This window comes from Marmota flaviventris, chromosome 1, assembly GCF_047511675.1.
Source record: "Marmota flaviventris isolate mMarFla1 chromosome 1, mMarFla1.hap1, whole genome shotgun sequence".
NCBI lineage: Eukaryota > Metazoa > Chordata > Mammalia > Rodentia > Sciuridae > Marmota > Marmota flaviventris.
In genome coordinates this window covers 136,202,828-136,222,379 of record NC_092498.1, presented here as the reverse complement: position 1 = coordinate 136,222,379, position 19,552 = coordinate 136,202,828, and the positions used below count along the sequence as shown (strand labels likewise).

General features: G+C 41.9%; 1 long non-coding RNA gene across 3 annotated transcripts; it reads right to left on the bottom strand.

Annotated features, from left to right (window-relative positions):
* Positions 1-3,648: 3,648 nt before the first annotated feature.
* On the bottom strand, positions 3,649-9,639 carry LOC139706882 (uncharacterized). 3 transcript variants are annotated; one of them, XR_011708567.1, is made up of 4 exons: positions 9,090-9,639; positions 6,660-6,727; positions 4,731-4,904; positions 3,649-3,872 (listed from the first exon to the last, which is right to left on the bottom strand). It is a non-coding gene; the product is annotated as an uncharacterized lncRNA (long non-coding RNA). The 3 variants fall into 3 exon arrangements; XR_011708566.1 differs by lacking the exon at positions 6,660-6,727 and having other exon boundaries at positions 9,090-9,635; XR_011708564.1 differs by lacking the exons at positions 6,660-6,727; positions 9,090-9,639 and having other exon boundaries at positions 4,731-6,650.
* Between the last annotated feature and the right edge of the window lie 9,913 nt (positions 9,640-19,552).

Genomic DNA, 19,552 nt, shown 5'->3' with positions numbered 1-19,552 from the left:
GTGAGAGACACCTAGGTGTGTGAAGATGGTTCCTTTTAGTCTTGGGATTCTTATTTCATTTGAATAAAAACTTTGCCTTGCTGTTTCAGAACCTCAGTGTCTGAATGGTTAAGGGGCCTTCAGCAGCACATAGCAGAAAACCCAGCTAGAAATGGCTTTAAGTGATAATGGCATTGGCCATCATCATGGGTAGTCAGGTCCAGAGATAAAGTCCCCAGAAGAGGCCCAGGATGCCTTTCCCTCTGACAGCCTTTCATGGACTCTTTGCCTTTAGCTCCTTGCCTCTAGGAAGGGCTCCAGACATTACATCCTTGCAGGCATTTCCACACACCCTTTTTTTTAAATTGAGGTGAAATTCACATAACAAAATTCACTATTGCATAGTGTAAAAGTCCGTGGCATTGAATGCAGGGCTATGCACCCATTACCTCTATCTAGTCCCAAAACATTCTCATCACCCCCAACGGGAGTAATAACCATGAAGAAACATCACTTCCCACTCCCCCACTTCCTCTTCCCCCAGCCACCACAATTTTTTTTTATTCTCTGTGGATTATAGACATTTCATATATGTCTGTATATGAAATGTGATCATATAATATGAGGTTTTTGTTTTGTCTGACCTACTTTTTCTATTGATTGATTGATTGACTGATTGTACTGGGGATGGAACCCAGGGGTGCTCTACCACTGAGCCACATCCCCAGACCTTTTTATTTTTATTTTTATTTTGAGACAGGGTCTCACTAAGTTGCTGAGGCTGGCCTCCAATTTGTGAGCCTCCTGTCTCTGGCTCCCAAGTTTCTGGATTATAGAAGTATGCACCACCATGCCCGCTGATACCGCTGGTTATAGGAGTTCTGCTCCCTCACATGTTGAACATTAGAGAAGCACACTGAGGCAAGCATATAAAGCAGGATTTATTTAAAAAGGAGTAACATAGACTTCTCCCCGGAGGGAGAAAGGGGGCCATAACTGGTATCTTAGAAGCAAGGTGTTCTGCCCTGTCCTAGGCTTCCTTTGCTTTCCTGTCCTCTTCCCCTTATCTTTTTCCTTCCCAAGTTCATGACTAGGCCCAGAAATGATCTCCAAGCCCAGGAAGGCTCGGTGGGATGGCCAAAAGGTGGGCTGAAGGGGGAAGGGCAGGATGGTGCAGCCCAGGACACATTAATTAACAACTTTTTAGCTCCCTGTAGGGGGGCAATTCCTAGGACAGGTTACCTTAGCAACAGGTGGGAACAGGGGCAGGTTGATGATAAGGGTGAAGGAAAGGCTCTGAAGGAATTAACATTTCAGTCCTTCAGAGGACAGTCTCCAACTTCCCCAACTCACTCAAAATTGGCCTAATTCTGGCTTCACCACCACACTTTCAAGACACTTGTGTGGTCAGCTTTCTGTGGCTGTGATAAAAAAAAAAACAAAAACCCTGAGATAATCCACTTCTAAGGGGGGAAAGATTTGTTTTGGCTCATGATTTCAGAGGTTTCAGTCCAAGGTTGGTTCACTGTTGCTTTTGGGCCAGTGGCAAGGCAAAACATCATGGCCAGGAGTATGTAATAGAAAAAGCTGCTCTCCTCATGGTGATTGGGAAACAAAAAGAGAGAGAAAAGAGGTGCTAGGGCCCCAATATCCCTTCAAGGACACACCCCTATGACCTAACTTCCTCCCACTAGACCTCACTCTTATAGGTTCCAGAGCCTCCCAGTAGCACCCCAGCCTGATGACCAAACCTTTAGCTGATGTGCGTTTGGAGATCTTTAAGATTCTCATCATAACATTTCTTTAGGCATGGAGATGTGACAAAGTTCTGGCCAATTAGGTGCAAGAGGAAGTCTCCCAGGGATTTTTGCAGAAATTTTTCCTAATTTTTAAAAAGGACCTTTGAATTTCGCAACTTCCCAAAAAGTTTAATGTGGACTTATTACATGACCCAGCAATTCCCTCCTAGGTATATACCCAAAGAATTAAAACCAGATTACTCAAACAAATGCATGCGTAGGCATATGCAGAGTAGCACCATTCATAAAAGACTGGAAACAGCCCAGATGTAAATGGACAGGTGAGAGGGTAAAGAAAACATTGTCTATGGAATATGATTCAGCTGAAAATGAAGTACTGGGCACAACAGCAAGCACCTGTAATCCCAGAAAGTTGGGAGAATAAGGGAGGGGGATCGCAAATTCTAGGCCAGTCTGGGCAATTAGTGAGACTCTGCCTCAAATTTTTAAAAATCGGGCTAAAGATGAAGCTCAGTGGTAGAGCACCCCTACCCTATATTTCAGTCCCCAGTGCCAAAAATAGAAAAAGAGAGACCACCACAACTGATTTAAACTAATCAAGATGCTCCCTGTAGCTGGGTTGGAGCCCAGCCATCTGCAAAGGCATGGTCACTTGGAGGAGGGTCATTTCAGAAGGTAGTGACTGTGACAAGGATCACAACAGCAGATAAGCAAGTTCTTAACCAACCAGGCGTCCCACTATCAGAAGAGCAGTTTGCACTCTGTTTCAGGGTGTAAAGTCTGTGTATCCCAGCTGCCTTTCAGCCTTTCCCTTGGGGATTGCATTGCTCTGTGTGTGTGTATGTGTGTGTGTGTGTGTGTGCGCGCGCGTGTGTGTTTGTTCTACAAACCAGTGTCTTAACAATTTGTGGAAACCAGAGTGGTGACAAACAGCAAGCGGGAGGGTTAAGGCTCTTTGATGTGGAAGCTCTGAGGAGGAACCCTGAATGATATGGAGTGTACTTTCTGCATAGCACCTTTTCAGAGTCACCAGAAATGCATTTCCAAGAGCCCCCATCTGTCTAACTGTCTTCTAGATTCTGGTTTGTGTGCCCAAGTTAGCGTCTGCCTCCTAGCCAGGTCCTGTGGAATTCATCTGTTCATGTACTCAAATGTTACATGTGAGGCACTGGGGAAATGACAACAACTCAGAGGCCCTCAGTTCTGGTCTTCAAGGAGTTTACAATGTGGTAGAGAGATCCATGTTAAGCTTTTTTTTTTTTAATGTGGTGCTGAGAATTGAACCCAGTGCCTCACACGTGCTAGGCAAGCACACTGCCACTGAGTTACAGCCCCAGACCACCGGATGTTAAGCTTTGAGTTTTTTAGGTTTTTTTTTTTTCCCTGGGGATCAAACCCAGGGCCTTGGTTCCAGGACTTCCTCAGACATCTGTCCCGACTGGCAGGACACATCAACCAGGACACATCAATGAGGGCCGCGAACCTAGGTGGGGAGGAATGAAGGGACAAGAGACAAGAGGGATGACAGCAAGACAGGAGTTCTGATCAAGCTGCAAACTTTTATTGTTCACACAGGGGTATTTATATGCTGGGGATGGGGAAGCTCTCTAATCAGCAATTGCTGGATGTGGGTGGTAAAACTGCCAGCTGTAGGCTGTCTGATGATCCTGATAACCGCAGGATGTTTCAGGGAGATAGGTAGCTGCAGGATGTCTCCCAGGCAGGATGTCTCCCAGGGGGCTGTTTCTTGTAAATGTCAGGCTATTCTTTGAAGGAGAATTTCCTTCTAGCCCCTGACAGACATCAAAATCTCTGGATGCAGGCTGGGGTTGTGGCTCAGTGGTAGAACTCGCTTAGCACTGAAAGACCCACCGATTCCCTGTCCAAGAAAGACGCACGAGGCACTGGCTGCAAAAGCAAGAGGCGATTTATTGATACACAGGCGCCTGCGGGTGCCCAGCGAAACCTCAGCCGGAGCTTCGGTGAACTGGCACACCGGGCTTTGGGGTACAGATCTTTTATAGGGTACAGTGGTCAGTTTCCCTCCTAGCACAGTAACAGGTATCTCATTGGCTCTTTTGAATCCAGCATATAGGTCACTTAAAGGGTAAACTTGTTTTTCACTATAGGTTCCTGGAAAAACCATATAAAAACCATTTGTTATTCATTGTATGGTTTTTCATTGTATGATCCCGTTTGCCCAACCGTGCCGGTTCCTTTCCCAACCATCCTGTCCTTTCTTAATCGGTTACACTTAACTGATTTTCTGAAAAATACATCTGACGTCTGTGCAGGTGCGGAAGCAAGCCCTGGTGATTTATTACTGGGCCTAAAGTTATTGGGCTGGGGTCTTTCATTCCCCCCTTTTTCTTTATCATGGATAGAATCTTATATCCATTGTTCTGCTTGCTCAGGTTCTTGGATTAAGCTTGTGTGTGACCCTGTTTGTTGTTTAAGCAACTGGTACTGTTGAGTTAGAACCATAGTTTGGATTATAGAAAGTCTCTCTCTCATGAATTGCACCAATCTATTGAGTATGCAGGGTCCAAACGTTAGGATTATTAGCAGAATAACTAAAGGTCCCGCTATGGTGGATAGCAAAGTAGTTAACCATGGGGATTTGTTAAACCAATGTTTAAACCATCCTTGTTGTGCTTCAAATTTTTTTTTTTTTTTTTTTTTTTGCCTTTTTGCCAACCTTTTAGTGACTTTTTCCATAGTTTCCCGGACCACCCCCGTATGGTCAGCATAAAAACAACATTGTTCCTTTAAAACCACATAGAGACCATCTTTTTTAAGGAATCACAGATCTAATCTCCTCCTATTTTGTAGCACGACTTCTGCGAGGGAAGAGAGAGATTTCTCTAAGGCAGTGATAGACTTGGTCACTTGATATTAGACCCCCGATTTATCTAACTACACTGACTACCTAACTTTAAATCTGGCTTTATTTATTTATTTATTTATTTTTTTAATTTGGGAACTCCTTACTGCTGTGAGGAAGGGGGACGAAGAGAATCTTTCTGGCTTCTTCAGGCTGAAAAGGGATGGCGTGGGGCAAGCAGTTTGGAGTCCCCCTTAAAAATATTGGGTCTATCGAGTGGTCCATGATGAAAGTCTAATTGAGAAGTAATAGGCTGGAGGGCCATTTGAGTGATGGGTGGTCTATAAGAGAAACAAGAACTTATTAGTACTGGAACCATATTGATGCAGTAATAAATGCCACAGCACAGAAATATGCCGATGAGTATAATGGCCAAGACAAAGATTAACAATGTTTTTTATCAGGCAGTACCAGGAACTAGGAGCTAGGATATTGTTTCCACGAAAAAGTTGCTGAGAACATGGCTTCCATCTGAGCAGGTAAATCTTTAAGGATATTTGTCACATTGTCAGAAATGTCAGGGATGTCAACACAACAACTTACATGTAAGGGTACAGATGTCTTTTTTTTTTTTAAGATATAGTTTAATAATTTAATGCCATCTGATCCTGCAAAATCCTTTTATTAGTATAACCTCTGTGTCTAATAGAGAAATTTTTAATTTTGCTACTTAGGGCTGGATAACCATATTAGCAAACATCAAGCCTACCTGCGTTGGCTAGAAATAAAGGCCTTAGACTAAAACTATTCTAGCAGTCCCTTTGACAGTTATCAGGCATTTCTGTCTAAGAATCTCTTTTGTAGCCTCCAGTCTACTTATTTATGGAAGTTACATTTAACTATTATTATCATTTAAGATGTCCAGGAACAGCTGTGCTTTGGCTTTGACTGTCTTTGCTAAGTGTTTAAGATGAAGCAAGTCAAACTGACTTTTGTTTCTACCTATTGTTTACAGTCAGCTGAGTTTCCCTGGGAGTCCTCGGGAACTTCATAGCAGCTTTTCAGTTCTGCTAGTGCCATTTGCGCTAGGATGGGTCCAGGCCTTGCTTGACCATATGGCTTCCCTCAGAAGCATCAGGGATGTCTCCCTTTTCTAATGACCCTCCTCTTTACAGCAAATGCACCGATTGGCTTTCTGTCCTCCACTGGTCTCATTAATCTCCCTGCTCAGGAGGTTATGTGGCCTAGAGTTGCTGAGCCCTTTGGAGAAGTCCCCTATTCCCTGATTCAGACTGACTCAGAGGGCAAGAGCCGAATATTGGTTTTCTTGGCCCTTTTAATTTTAACTAATTTTAAAAACTTGATCTTAAACATCCAGCAAATAAGTTAACAGCCTTATATTAAGAGCACTGGGCTTTAATGTCTATCTCTCTATCCTGTAGGTGATAACTCCTTATCTTATGTTGACCCAGGTTGTGTTCTTAAAGCAATACCTCTTTAAAACATTAACAGGCAATCCTTAAACCATCTATAAGCAAACTACAAAACAAAACTAACTAGGGTAAAAACATATTTACCTTATATAATAGCTACCTTGAATTCTAGCAGGGTTATACATCATAATTTCCTATTTGAGATCCTAGTAATCTTGGCACAAACCTATTTTTGGACACAACTTTAACTGTACTGAAATCTGGCTTACTTTTTTATAGCCACTTTCACATGTAGTGAGATGGGACAGAGCCTTATTTCAAGTAAGGCAGGGCTCTTTATAAATCTCAAGTACTATAGTTCTGAAGCTGATCATTTTACAAAGTTTACATAAATTGTTGTTCAAGTTTACATGAACATTAGCTAACACAACATAATATCACACCTAAAACATGAATTAAAGGCTGAAAGCTTTTAACCTCTTGTAGAAAAGTAGTAATGTACTTTTGTGTTTTGCAATAAAACCTTTACACAGATTAGGCTCTCAGACCCTCAGAGTAGAAAGTAACATGGAACCGTACATATCTTATTGATAACAAGTTCAGTTTAGAACACAAATGATATAATTGAATCTCTAACATGTTTTTTTTGAAGCCTAAAATTACCATACAACTTTAGAACACCAGCTTGATATAATGTTCTTTTGAAGCTTCTACCTTACAGACTTGTATACCTGGAAGATATGAACACATTAATAACACCATAATTACATAAACCTCCTTTTGTTCACATTTTGAAACAATACTTGTAAACTTTTAAATTTAAGCAGAGTTAACATTTTATTAGGGCCTTTTTGAACACCTAGAGAAACTTATAAGCTTAATTTTGAGGACATCTTTACTTTTATCTGTTTACCCAATCTAAATTGAACCGTTTGAATCACGTGAATTAAAGATATTTGGATCTATTTTTAATTTTTTTTTTTTATGAGCGCTCCTCATCTGTCAATTGTTATATCACTGTAGGATATATGGACATACACACATACAGACATACCGACATACAACACATAACAAGAGTGTGCACACATAACAATAATAAAGGCCTCGTAGCTTTTTGCAGATGAAATCTCCATTGCAATGTTTTTTTGTTTTTAAAAAACTTCACTGATCAGAAAAACATTAACCTAGGTCTGCAGGATCAGAATCACGAGCTCAAAAAAAAATACAGAATCTAAGAAAAAACAAGAGTCCTAAAAAAAAAAAAAAAAAAAAAAAAAAAAAAAGATGACTGGCCAGTAGTTAGTAAATACCATACAATTTACTTCTTGGTTTGGTCTAGTTTTATCCCCCCCCCCCCCTTTTTTTTTTTTTTCTTTGGGCCTGAGCTCCAAGCTGCTTCTGTTTGCATATCAGCTTAAGCCCTGACTAAGGTCTGGAAGGAGCAGGGAAAAAAAAAAAAAACAAAAACTGCTATTTTGAGTAGACACTTTAGGCCTAAGGCATTTTAACCTTAAGTTATATTTCCAGGTTTAGATGTTGAAAATTATGATACAAATTTAAGAAGCAATTTCCAAAATTTAAAATTTTATATCTTTTTACACTAGAAAAACTTGTTCACATAAAACTGGAAATAGGATCTCTACCATCAGAAGAAATTTCTTTAGTACCTCTAAGCCACTTTGCTTGTTCTGAAGTTTCTAAAGTAGCATTGATTTGCCCACACACTACCATATATATCTGAAATTAAGCTTTGAAAATTTCTAAGACTATTACTATTTAATTATTTAATGTCATTTTTATGAGCCAGACCAACGTTTTAATTTCTTTTCAGGCTACCCAGTTCAAAATTGAAACTCTTTAAATTTTTTTTTTATCCCAAGTATTTAAGTTTTCTAGCATGAACTATCTGAAATCAAATTAAACAATTGCTTAAACCCAACTTTTAACTGCAAGATAGTGCAATGCTTTAGAAACCCATTCAGATACCAGATTGTTAAAATAAAAATTATTATTATTTTTTTTAGACACACATTTAACCTAGATTATCCCTAAGAAACAATCAGACAACCAGATAAGAAAATATCTCTCCAGGTTTTGAACTTTCATTTAATTATGACTCCCATCAGTGGCACCATAGACTTTCCCATGAGTGGACCAGATGTTTTCACGTAGAGGCAACTATAGGTGTAAAATCAAGGGTCCCAGTGTGACTGGCTTTACTGCATTCAGTGTCCCTTCTTTTTAAGTAAACAGAGGTAGCGTAATCCTTAAGATGTAGATAAGGACCCAGGGAACTCCCCAGAGCTAAATGGCTCTGGCAGCTGCTGGGAGTCCCTTAATCCTATCTTTCACCCATAGGATCAGTTCCTCCAGTTTGGTTTGACCTTAGGCATTAGGCATTTTTTTTTTTCTAACTTTTTAGTAGCCAGCTCCCAAAAAGTCCATCCTCTGCTTGCAGTTGTTTCGAGTGCTAGGCTTCCCCAAGAGAGCAGAGTGGGGACTCCTTAAAAGTCCCCTTGAGAGTGTTAAAATTTGTGACTGAAAATTTGGTTCCCATCTCTAAAGCCAATTAACACTAATTTAATAATGAGGACAGGGCTTTGAGAAAAGTCAAAGCGAGATGTTAAAGTTGTTATAGATTGTCCCATGTTAGTCTCAGGTGGAATGAGAAAATGCAGAGGCAAGGAGACAGATACAAATCAGACAGGACACAAAACACAAAGAACGCTGCGGCTTCGGGCAAAGGCAAGAAGACAGACACAAATATCAGACTGGACACAGAGAACGCTGCGCGGCTCGAGCACAAACCGAACGTACCTGACGGATTAGGGAGAGGAGGGATACCGTCACCTCCTTCACCCACGAGTACAGTGTACTCTACAGAACATTGGAGGCCCCCCAAGATGGGCCTCCCTGAGCCCCTGGGACGTCTCCCAGGGTGGCAGGGGAGAAGTCCGAGTTCGTCAACTCCTTCTCAAGCTGCCCAGAATACAGAGCGATTACGCGTAATCGTACAGACGCTGCGCATGAACAGATAACAAGATAACAACCAGACAGACAGAGACACAAAATGACACGAACTGGCCAGCTTACCTCCCAGTGGTTATCGGGTGTTCCTCGGGCAGGGATCCGGACGGGGTTACAGGAGTTCTCCTGGCTGGCTCGCCAAATGAAAGACCCACCGATTCCCTGTCCAAGAAAGACGCACGAGGCACTGGCTGCAAAAGCAAGAGGCGATTTATTGATACACAGGCGCCTGCGGGTGCCCAGCGAAACCTCAGCCGGAGCTTCGGTGAACTGGCACACCGGGCTTTGGGGTACAGATCTTTTATAGGGTACAGTGGTCAGTTTCCCTCCTAGCACAGTAACAGGTATCTCATTGGCTCTTTTGAATCCAGCATATAGGTCACTTAAAGGGTAAACTTGTTTTTCACTATAGGTTCCTGGAAAAACCATATAAAAACCATTTGTTATTCATTGTATGGTTTTTCATTGTATGATCCCGTTTGCCCAACCGTGCCGGTTCCTTTCCCAACCATCCTGTCCTTTCTTAATCGGTTACACTTAACTGATTTTCTGAAAAATACATCTGACGTCTGTGCAGGTGCGGAAGCAAGCCCTGGTGATTTATTACTGGGCCTAAAGTTATTGGGCTGGGGTCTTTCAGCACATATGAGGCCCTGGGTTCGATCCTCAGCACCACATTAAAAAATAAATAAAGTAAAAGTATTGTGTTCAACTACAACTAAAAAATAAATATTTTAAAAAAAAATTTTTGGATGCTCAAACCCCTTTATAAAAGGCAGGACATTTGCATATGATACGGGTATCCTCCCTACACTCTAAATCTCTATAATGCAATATAAATACTATGTAAATAGTTGCTATAACATATTGTTTAGAGAATAATGACAAGAAAAGTCTGTACATGGTCAATACAAGTGTGTATGTCTGTGTGTGTGTGTGTGTGTGTTTTTCTTTTACTTCTTTCTTTTTTTCCTTTGGTACTAGGAATTTGAACCAGGGGTGCTCTGCCAATTAGCCACATCCCCAGCTCTTTTTATATTTTATTTTGACACAGAGTTTTCCTAAGTTGCTTAAGGGCTCGCTAGGTTACTGAGGCTGTTTTTTTTTAAATACTTTCTTAGTTGCTGATAGGCCTTTATATCATTTATTTACTATGTGGTGCTGAGAATCGAACTCAGTGCCTCCTACATTCTAGGCAAGTGCTCTACCACTGAGCCACAACCCCAGTCCCTGAGGCTGGTTTTGAACTTGCAATCTTCCTGCCTCAGTTTCCCAAGCTGCTGGGATTATAGGTGAGTGCCACCATGCTTAGCCCCTTGTCCTTTTTTTAAAAAAAATTTAAATGGTCAGACACATCTCATTAAGATCCCCAGGCTGGCCTCAAACTTTTGATCCTCCTGCCCCAGCTTCCTGAGTAGCTGGAATTATGGACATATACCACCAAGCTCAGCAGAAGTGATTTTTTTTTTATTTTTTTGTACTGGAGATTGAACCCAGGGGCATTTTACCACTGAGCTACATCTCCAGCCCTTTTTATTTTTTATTTTGAGACAGAGTCTCACTATGTTGTTTAGGACCTCAAGATTCTTTGGTTTTATTATTTTTTAAATAAGATACCTATTATTTTTAATTATTTTTTATTTTTTATTATTCATTATTTTTCACTAGAAAAAATACTATTTGAGTACAAGTGATTCTTATAGACCCATAAAGACCAAAAAGGGCAAGTCTCTCCAAAATCTAATTGCAATTCTTCATGTCACTCTTTCTCTGCAGAACAGAAGTCCATGGCTAAATACCATGTCAGATGACCTTTCTGGCCTCAATGGACTCATCAGGCTGCTGCAGTTTGGATCTTGAATGTCCATCAAAAGCCCAGGTATTGGAGGCTTGGTCCCGACCTGTGGTACTATTGGGAGGTAGTGGAACCTTAGGATATTGGAGCTAAGGGAAGTTAGGTCATTGAAGATTCCAGCCTTCCTCTTTCCTTCTTTGTGCCCTGGTTTCCATGAGGCAAACAGCTCACTCCACCTGTGGTCCCCACAATGATGGGCTGCCTCACTCCAGGCATGGAGGCAATGGGGCAAAATAACCATGGATCAAAACCTCTGAAACCATGAGCCAAAATAAACCTTTCCTCTTCTTAAGTTTATTTGCTTCAGGTATTTGTTACAGCAGCAGAAAGCCAATTAACACACCAGCTATTGGCATTTCTGCCCAAGGAAGTCACTGACTGGCAGCCCATGAGATGGCCTGGTACAAAAGCATTGCTCAGAAAGAAGCTCTACACTTGGGTGTTCATTTCTTGTGGCCACCAAAACAAATCATCACACATTGGTGGCTTAAAACAACAGAAACTTGCTCTTTCACAGTTCTGGAGGCCGGAAGTCTAAAAATAAGGTGTCAGTAGGAACCACGCTCCCTCCTGAGGCTCCAGGGGAGTGTCATTTCTTGCCTTTACAGTGTCTGGCAGCTCAAGGCACTCCTTGACTACAGCCTTCCGGTCTCTGCCTCCATCTTGACATCACATTCTCTTCCAGGTCTCTGTCCTCTATGTGTCTTATAGGACACCAGTTATGGGATTTAGGGCTCATCCACATAGCCCAGGACGATCGTATCTTGAGATCCTAAATTTAATTGCATTTGCAAAGACCCTTTTTCCAAGTAAGGACACATCCACAAATAAGGTTCCTGGGGTTAGGATGTGGGCATGACTTTTAGGGGGTCACCCTTCAACCCACTGCAACTGGACAGTGACTATTAGGTTTGTTCACATTTTCTGTCCACTCAGGACAATCAGTTGCTGGACAATGACAACAACCCAATCAGATCCTCTCTTTACGGAATTTTAAAGTCAAGACATGCAAGAAAGAGAAACCTCCCCTGGAGATGCGCAGAAGCCAAGAGACCCAGAAGGAAGACAGTCTGCAGAGCTGAGTCTACGGAAGCCCCAGGGTGGGGAGGAAGGCTGGTTGGAAGGAGGAGAAACGCCAAGAAAGTTGGGAAATAGAGAAGCTTAGAGCTTCTCCACGGGTAACCATATTTCACTGATGTAAAGATGCACCTTTTCTTTTCTTCTTCATATTTTGGTATTTTGGAAGGTGTTCAAACATAGATGGCGTCTTAGTTGTTGCTTTTGGTGGCATGGGCATCCTGGAGTGATTAGCATTGCCTGAAAGTCGTGAGCTCTAAGGACACTGGAGTGCATAGGATAGGTATTGAGGTCTCAGGGATACAGTGGAGCCCCTTTTTCATTGTTAAGAACCAGGGTTGGTGAGCGATGAGGCAAGGTGGTGACCAGACCTGTTGAGCAGCATTTCGTGGGAGGAATCCAAGGAGGCTCCCTTCATGATCAACCTGCCAGCAGAAGAACCAGGGCCAAGGGCTTTCAGGCCTTTTAAAGATGCTGTGAGGACAATAGCAAGTGAAAAACACAGACCTCAAGGGACCAATTGGAAAGCTATCGGAAAAGCTGGATTCTGAACATGAGAAAGTTGTAGGTGTGTCTTCATCGGTTTGTTTCAGTTCCATCTTTTTTTTTAACTTAATTTTCTAATCAACAGAAAAAAAAAAACTATATATTTGTGGTGAAAATTACAATGTAGACATGGCTAAATCCAGCCCATCAACCAGCACTGACTCACACGTTTGTGTGCACATGCGCCTCTGTGGGTGTGGTGAGAATACTTAGAATCCACTCTCTTTGCAGCTGTCAAGTATTAACACATTGTCACTAACTGTATTCACCACGTCTGACAGTAGATATCTTCTGACTGAAATTTGTGTCTTCTGACCAACAACACCCCATCCTCCTACCCCACGTCCCCTGGTAGCCACCATTCTGCTCTCTGCTTCTCGGAGTTCCCCTTTTCATCTTTCTTGGCTCTGATGGGTTGGATGCGCAGTGCTGGAGATGCACCCAGGACCCTAAGCCATGCATGATAGGGAGCGCTCCTCAGCGGAGCTACGCCCCCAGCCCAGCTCCACTGCAGAGGCCACATCTAAGGGCGACCAGAGAGTACTTGTCTTTCAGAGCCTGGATTATTTTACAGATCATGATGTTCTCTGGGTTCATCCATGTGCTTGAGAATGACAGGATTTCCTTCCTTTCATGGCGGAATAGTGTACTGTTGTGTATGTAGACCTCATTTTCTCGGTCCATTCATCTATGGATGACCCCCTGGGTTGTTTCCATTTCTTCGCTGTTGTGAATAATGGCTCAATGAATGTGGTAGTGCAGATATCTCTTTGACATTCTTATTCCGGGGCTGGGGATGTGGCTCAAGCTGTAGCATGCTCACCTAGCATGCGTGCGGCCCTAAAAATTCTCTCTCTCTTTAAAAAAAAAAACACAAAAAACATTCTTATTCCATTTCCTTTGGATATCTAAACTGGTATTGACATTGCTGGATCACATGGTAGTTCTATTTTTTATATTATTATTATTTTTGTTTTAAAAAGTTATTTATTTATTTATTTTTATATATTTATTTTTTAGTTATTGGTGAACACAAGATTTTTATTTTATTTTTATGTGGTGCTGAGGATTGAACCCAGTGCCTCATGCATGATAGGTGAGCGCTCTACCACTGAGCCACAACCTCAGCCCATATTTATTGATTTGATTGATTATTCTAGGGATTGAACCCAGGGGGTGATCACAGAGCTATAGCCCTTTTATTTTATCTATTTATTTATTTAAAAAAGTTTTTACTTGTAGACAGGCACAATACCTTAATTTACTTATATGTGGTGCTGAGGATCAAACCCAGAGCCTCCACCCATGCAAGGCAAGCACTCTACCACTGAGCCACAACCCCAGACCCCTTTTATTTTATTCTGAGACAAGGTTTCCCTTAAGTTGCCCCAGCTGGTCTTGAATTTGCAGTCCTCCTGTTTCTGCCTCCTAAATAGTTGGGATTATAGGCACGTGTCACCGTGCCTGGCCAATTTTTAAATTTTTGACAAACCTCTATCCTATACTGTTTCTGTAACATTTTCCTTTTCATATATGCAAAAGAATAATACAGGAAATGAGAAATCAGTGGTTGAGACTAAAAGAATAATGAAATTTTAAAGTGGTAGGAAAGAAGTATATCAGAGTTTCATTGTGTGCATTATCTTTCTTTCTTTGTGATCCATTAATTAATGATACACCTTCTAAACAGATGAAAAGTGTGAATCAATTAAAGACCCTATGTTCCGGTTCTCCACAAGGCTCCCCAGTGTCCAGAGCCAACTCCTCTGTCTGGGATTGCTACCTTGTCTCCCATGACCTCAGTGTGCTGTCGGTTTCTTGCATCCCAGGAAGTCTCAAGTAACACAGTCAGACAAGAGTCAGGTGAGAAACAGTGAATAAACTCAGAGTTTTGTGGGCTAGGAATGAACACACCCCAAATCCTGTATTAAGAGAAACAAAGGGGGTATTTTCCTTAAGGTGAACAAAATCCCTCACTCACTGTTCTTAAAAGTTGAATTATTCATGTATCTGTTCTAGGGTAATTCCGACCTTTTTTTCCTTCTATATTGCCTCTCCCCAAGTTGCTTTTTTAAACATTGTCCCATCATGGAACTTCTTTTTTTTTTAAGAGAGAGAGAGGAGAGAGAGAGAGAGAGAGAGAGAGAGAGAGAGAGAGAGAATTTTTTAATATTTATTTTTCAGTTTTCGGTGGACACAACATCACAACATCTTTATTTTTATGTGGTGCTGAGGATCGAACCCAGCGCCCCGCGCATGCCAGGCGATTGCACTACGGCTTGAGCCACATCCCCAGCCCATGGAACTTCTTATTATGATAAAATATGTGTAAAATAAAACTTAATGCCATCTGAAAGTGGCATTAAGCACACCCATGATATTGCACCTGTCACTCTGTTATCTAGTTCAGAACTTTTTTGGCCGCCCCCTAGGAAACCCCGCATTCCTTACCAGTCACTCACTGATCACCCGCCCTCCTGCCCTGGCCACCTGCCATCTGCTTTTACTCCTGTGGATTGGCCTGTTCTGACCATTTCCTGTTTGTGGGTCTGGCTTTCACTCAGTGCTGTGCTTCAGGGCTCATCCGGGTTGCAGCCTGGGTCCTTGTCTCATCCCTTTCTGTGTCTGAATAATCCCCTCTGTACAGATAGACCTCTTTTATTTATCCATCTTCTGCTACTGGCTCACTTTCCACTTTTTGACTGTGTGAATAGTGCTGCTATGAGCATTCGTGTTCAAATTTTAATTTTTAATGTTTGAACACCTGTTTTCAATTCTTTTGGATGTCCCCAGTAGTAGGGTAATATGGTAATTCTATGTTTTACTTAATAAGGCACTGCCAAACTGTTTTCCACAGTGGCTTCACCATTTTACATCTCCACCAGCAAAGCACAAGGGTTTCAGTTTCCCCACATCCTTGCCAACACCCCTCCCTCCAGGAAATGTTAATACCTCAGATGTACCCATATTTTTGTTTATGTGCTTCAGACCTTGTGTCTAATGGAAACATTTGCATGGATCACAGACCCAGAGCCTACAGAAATGTGTGAAAACGACACTGGCTCATCACACAACTTCTTTCCTTTTTCTTTGGGGTACTGATTGGTCCTCATGGATACCCCAATCTTTATTTTATTTTGAGACACAATCTAGCTATATTGCAAAGACTGGCCTCAAACTCAAGATCCTTCTGCCTCAGCTTCCTGAGTATCTGGGATTACAGGTGTCCAACATGGATGCCTGGTCAAATGCACAAATGACAGCCCTTTGAGCCAGCAGGCTGCCAGTTTGCAGGCCCAATTTATCCTATTTTATTATAGCTAGATGCATATGTAATTTTTTGGTACTGAGGATTAAACCCAGGGGTACTTTACCACTGAGCTATATCCTCAGCCCTTTTTATTTTATATTTTTGAGACAGTGTCTTGCTAAGTTGCTGAAGCTGGTCTCAAACTTGCCCTCCTCCTGTCTCAGCCTCCCGAGTTGCTGGGATTGCTGGGATTTCAGGCATGTGTCACCGTATGTGTCACCTGGCTTACATACACAAATTTTTATTAGTATGGCAATGTGTACTTATACCTAATTTAATTTCAGAATAACCCAAACAAACTTTAGTCTCACTAAATTTATCTGTATTAAAGTATTTTAGGCAGTCTCTGCCCCAATCACTCCACTCTGCCTTGCAGCATCAAAGCATCCTTGTCAATCCGTGAATAAGTGAGTGGGGCCCGGACTCAGGCAGGAGGAGTGAGACCCCCAAATGTGATCTGTAACAAGGCCCTCTCTCTCAAATTATGCAAGGGCAACAGAGTGAGTTCTCCTTTGTTTCTTCTTTTGGATGTATATGGCTCACGAGTCTTACCCTGTCCTGGACCTCTGAACAGCTATGTTCCAATAAAACTTTATTTATAAAAGGCAGGTGGCAGGTTGAGTTTGTCTGTGGGCTGTGATTTTTCTCCCTAGTCCTCTTTCTCCAGCTCCTGACTCCTCAACCACATCAATCACCCCACCTCTCGCTACAAGAAACATGTTATCCAGGCACGGTAGCACATGCCTATAATCCCAGTAATTTAGGAGGCTGAGGCAGGAGGTTTGCAGGTTTGAGGCCAACCTGGGCAATGTGGCAAGGTCCTACGCAACTTAGTGAGACCCTGTCACAAAAACAAAAATAAGGGGGCTGGGGTTGTGGCTCAGAGGCAGAGCCCTTGCCTAGCACGTGTGAGGCACTGGGTTTAATTTTTAGCACCACATATCAATGAACAAAATAAAAGTCCAAATAAAATAACACCAACTTTGTTAAAAAAAATAAAAATAAAAATAAGAAGGGCTGGGGATGTAACTTAGTGATAAAGTACCCCTGGGTTTAATTCCCAGTACAATATCCCCCCAAAAAAGTTCTTTATGCTTTCTGTGTTCATATAAAGTCCTCTACAGATACATATTTTTTTGGTATGGTAGATAATAAGCTTTTTTTTTTTTTTCATCATGTTTTCGTACTTCAAGGTAGTTTGTAGAAATACTGAATGTCAGAGGTGCTATTGCTCTTTAATGGCCATAAAACACTCCATAGTGTTATAATTTGGATAGAAGGAGTTCCCCCAAAGCTATTGTGTTAATGCAGGAATGTTCAGAGGTGAAATGATTAGATAGTGAAGGCTGTGACCCAATCAGTCCATCCCAGTTTGAATGGACTGACTGGTTGGGAACTGGCTGGTGAGAGGTGGCTGGCGGGTGTGGGTTGCTGGGCTGTGCCCTGGAAGGGTGCTTCCTCCCTACGGCTCCTTCTCCTCCCTCTTTCTGCTTCCCCACAGCCAGGAGAGAGTAGTTTTCCTCACTACGTCCTTCTGCCAAGATGTCCTGCCTCACCTTGGGCCCACAGCGATGGAGTTGGCCCACCATGGACTAAACCTCAGAAACCTTGAGACAAAATAAACTTTCCATCTTCTAAGTTGTTCTTGTCAAACATTTTGGTCACAGGGATGCAAAGGGTGGGTGTGGGTTAATTCATTCAGCTGTTGCCCTTTCAGTGGGCATTCACTTTGTGACCAGTTCTCTCTCTCTCTCTCTCTCACATGCACGCACACACGCACGCACAAATACTCTGATAAACATCCTTGTTCTTAAGTGTTGGTGTTTTTTTCTTTGGGACAGATTCCCAGGAGTGGGATTAGCAGGTCAAAGGGTATGTTTAGTTTCAGTTTTCACAGACATTGCCAGATTGCTCTCCCAAATGGCTGCAAAGCTCCCCAGGCATGAGAGCACCCTTTTCTCCATATTCCTGCCAGCAATGGATAGTCCTCATTTTAGTCTGTGTCAGTGTGATGAATGTAAGGCACTATCTCGTTGCTTCTTTCCTTCACGTTTCTGACTTTTGTTGAATTTGATTTTCTTTTCATACTTTGGTTACCCATTGGTTTTGCTCCTCTGTAGCTAGCCTATTTATAGCCTAAGACCATTTCTATAATGGTTGTTTGTCTTTGCCAGGTCAATTTGTAAAAGCTCTTTAGAGAGTGTCCATTTGGCTTTGGTTTTCATCTGAGGAGTGATTAAGAGCATTGGCTGTAGGGCAGGCTGCCAAGGTCACATCTAGATTCTCCCCCCGAGTGTCCCTGTGACCTTTGCAATTATTTAACCTTTGGATGCCTCAGTATACCCATCTATAAAATAATCATCATCATGATCATCATCATTCCCACTTCATAGCATTGTTTGAGATAAAATGACTAATTCTCCTCAAGCAAATAGAATGGGACCTGGCACACAGTGATGGTCAATAGAGTTGATGACTACTATTTATACTGCAAATATTTTTCCAGCTCCACTATTTGAATTGGCTTTATTTATGGTATCCTTTGTTACAAAAAGCATTTGACTGTTTATGCAGTCAAATATATCCATCTTTTCTTTCATAGCTTCTGAGTTCCCAGGCTTGGTTAAGATCTCCCTGTTCATGACAAATTTCCTTGCTCTGAAAATCAGAAATATGTGATCTACCATTTCTTACACTCTAGGACCCTGAAATAAGCTGTTTTTCCAAACACTCAAAACATTTCTTGCACCAACTGTGTAGGCTTTCCACACCAAGAGATTTTCCAATTCTCTCTGGATAACAACTGCATGTTCTACAATTTGAATATGACACTGTTGTCCTGGGGTTAGCATCAGAACCGTGAGTTACGGGGCTCAGTTACACAGTACTGCCCCACTTCAGAAGCCACCTGAAAGTCCCAGATTTCCCCTCATACTTCTGATTCAGTAGCTTTAAATTGGGGGTTCCCACAAACCCCTTCTCAGGTTCAGTATTTGCTTGAACAGTTCACAGATCTCAGGGAAACACATGTATTGCACTTTTTATTTTATAAAGGTTGCAACTCAGAAACAGATACTTGGGAGAGATGCATAGGATAAGGTACGGGGTGCCCAGAGCTTCCCTGCCTTCTGGGGTACATCCCTAGCCCCTAGCGCCTCAAGTATTCACCAACTCAGAAGCTTTCCAAAGCCCTGTCATTTAGGGGTTTTATGGAGACCTTATCAGACAGACATGATTGATTTAATCCTTGGCTACTGATGATTGAATCAGTCTGCAGTCCCTCTCCTTCCCCAGAAGTCAAGGTGGGGCTGAATGTTCCAACCCTCTCTAGTCATGCCTTGATCTTTTAGGGACCTGCCCCCATCCTGAACCTGTGCATGGATCTAGCCACCAGTCATCTCATCAGCAACAAAAAGACATTACAGCCAGTTGCTGTGGTGCACACTTGTAATTCCAGGATTTCAGCAGGCCAAGGCAGCTTGGGCAATTTAGCAAGACTCTGTCTTGAAATTTAAATAAATAAATAAACAAATAAATAAATAAATAAATAAAAAGACTGGGGATGTAGCTTAGTGACAAAGTATCCCTGGGTTCAATCCCCAGCACAAGACAAAGAAACAAATAAGAACTCCAAAGTTCCAGAGTCTTAAAGCTCTTATATCAGGAACAGGAACAAAACCAAATATTTTATTTGAGAAGTTCAAGGATGTACAAGTTCCGTGCCAGTGACCAGGGTCAGAA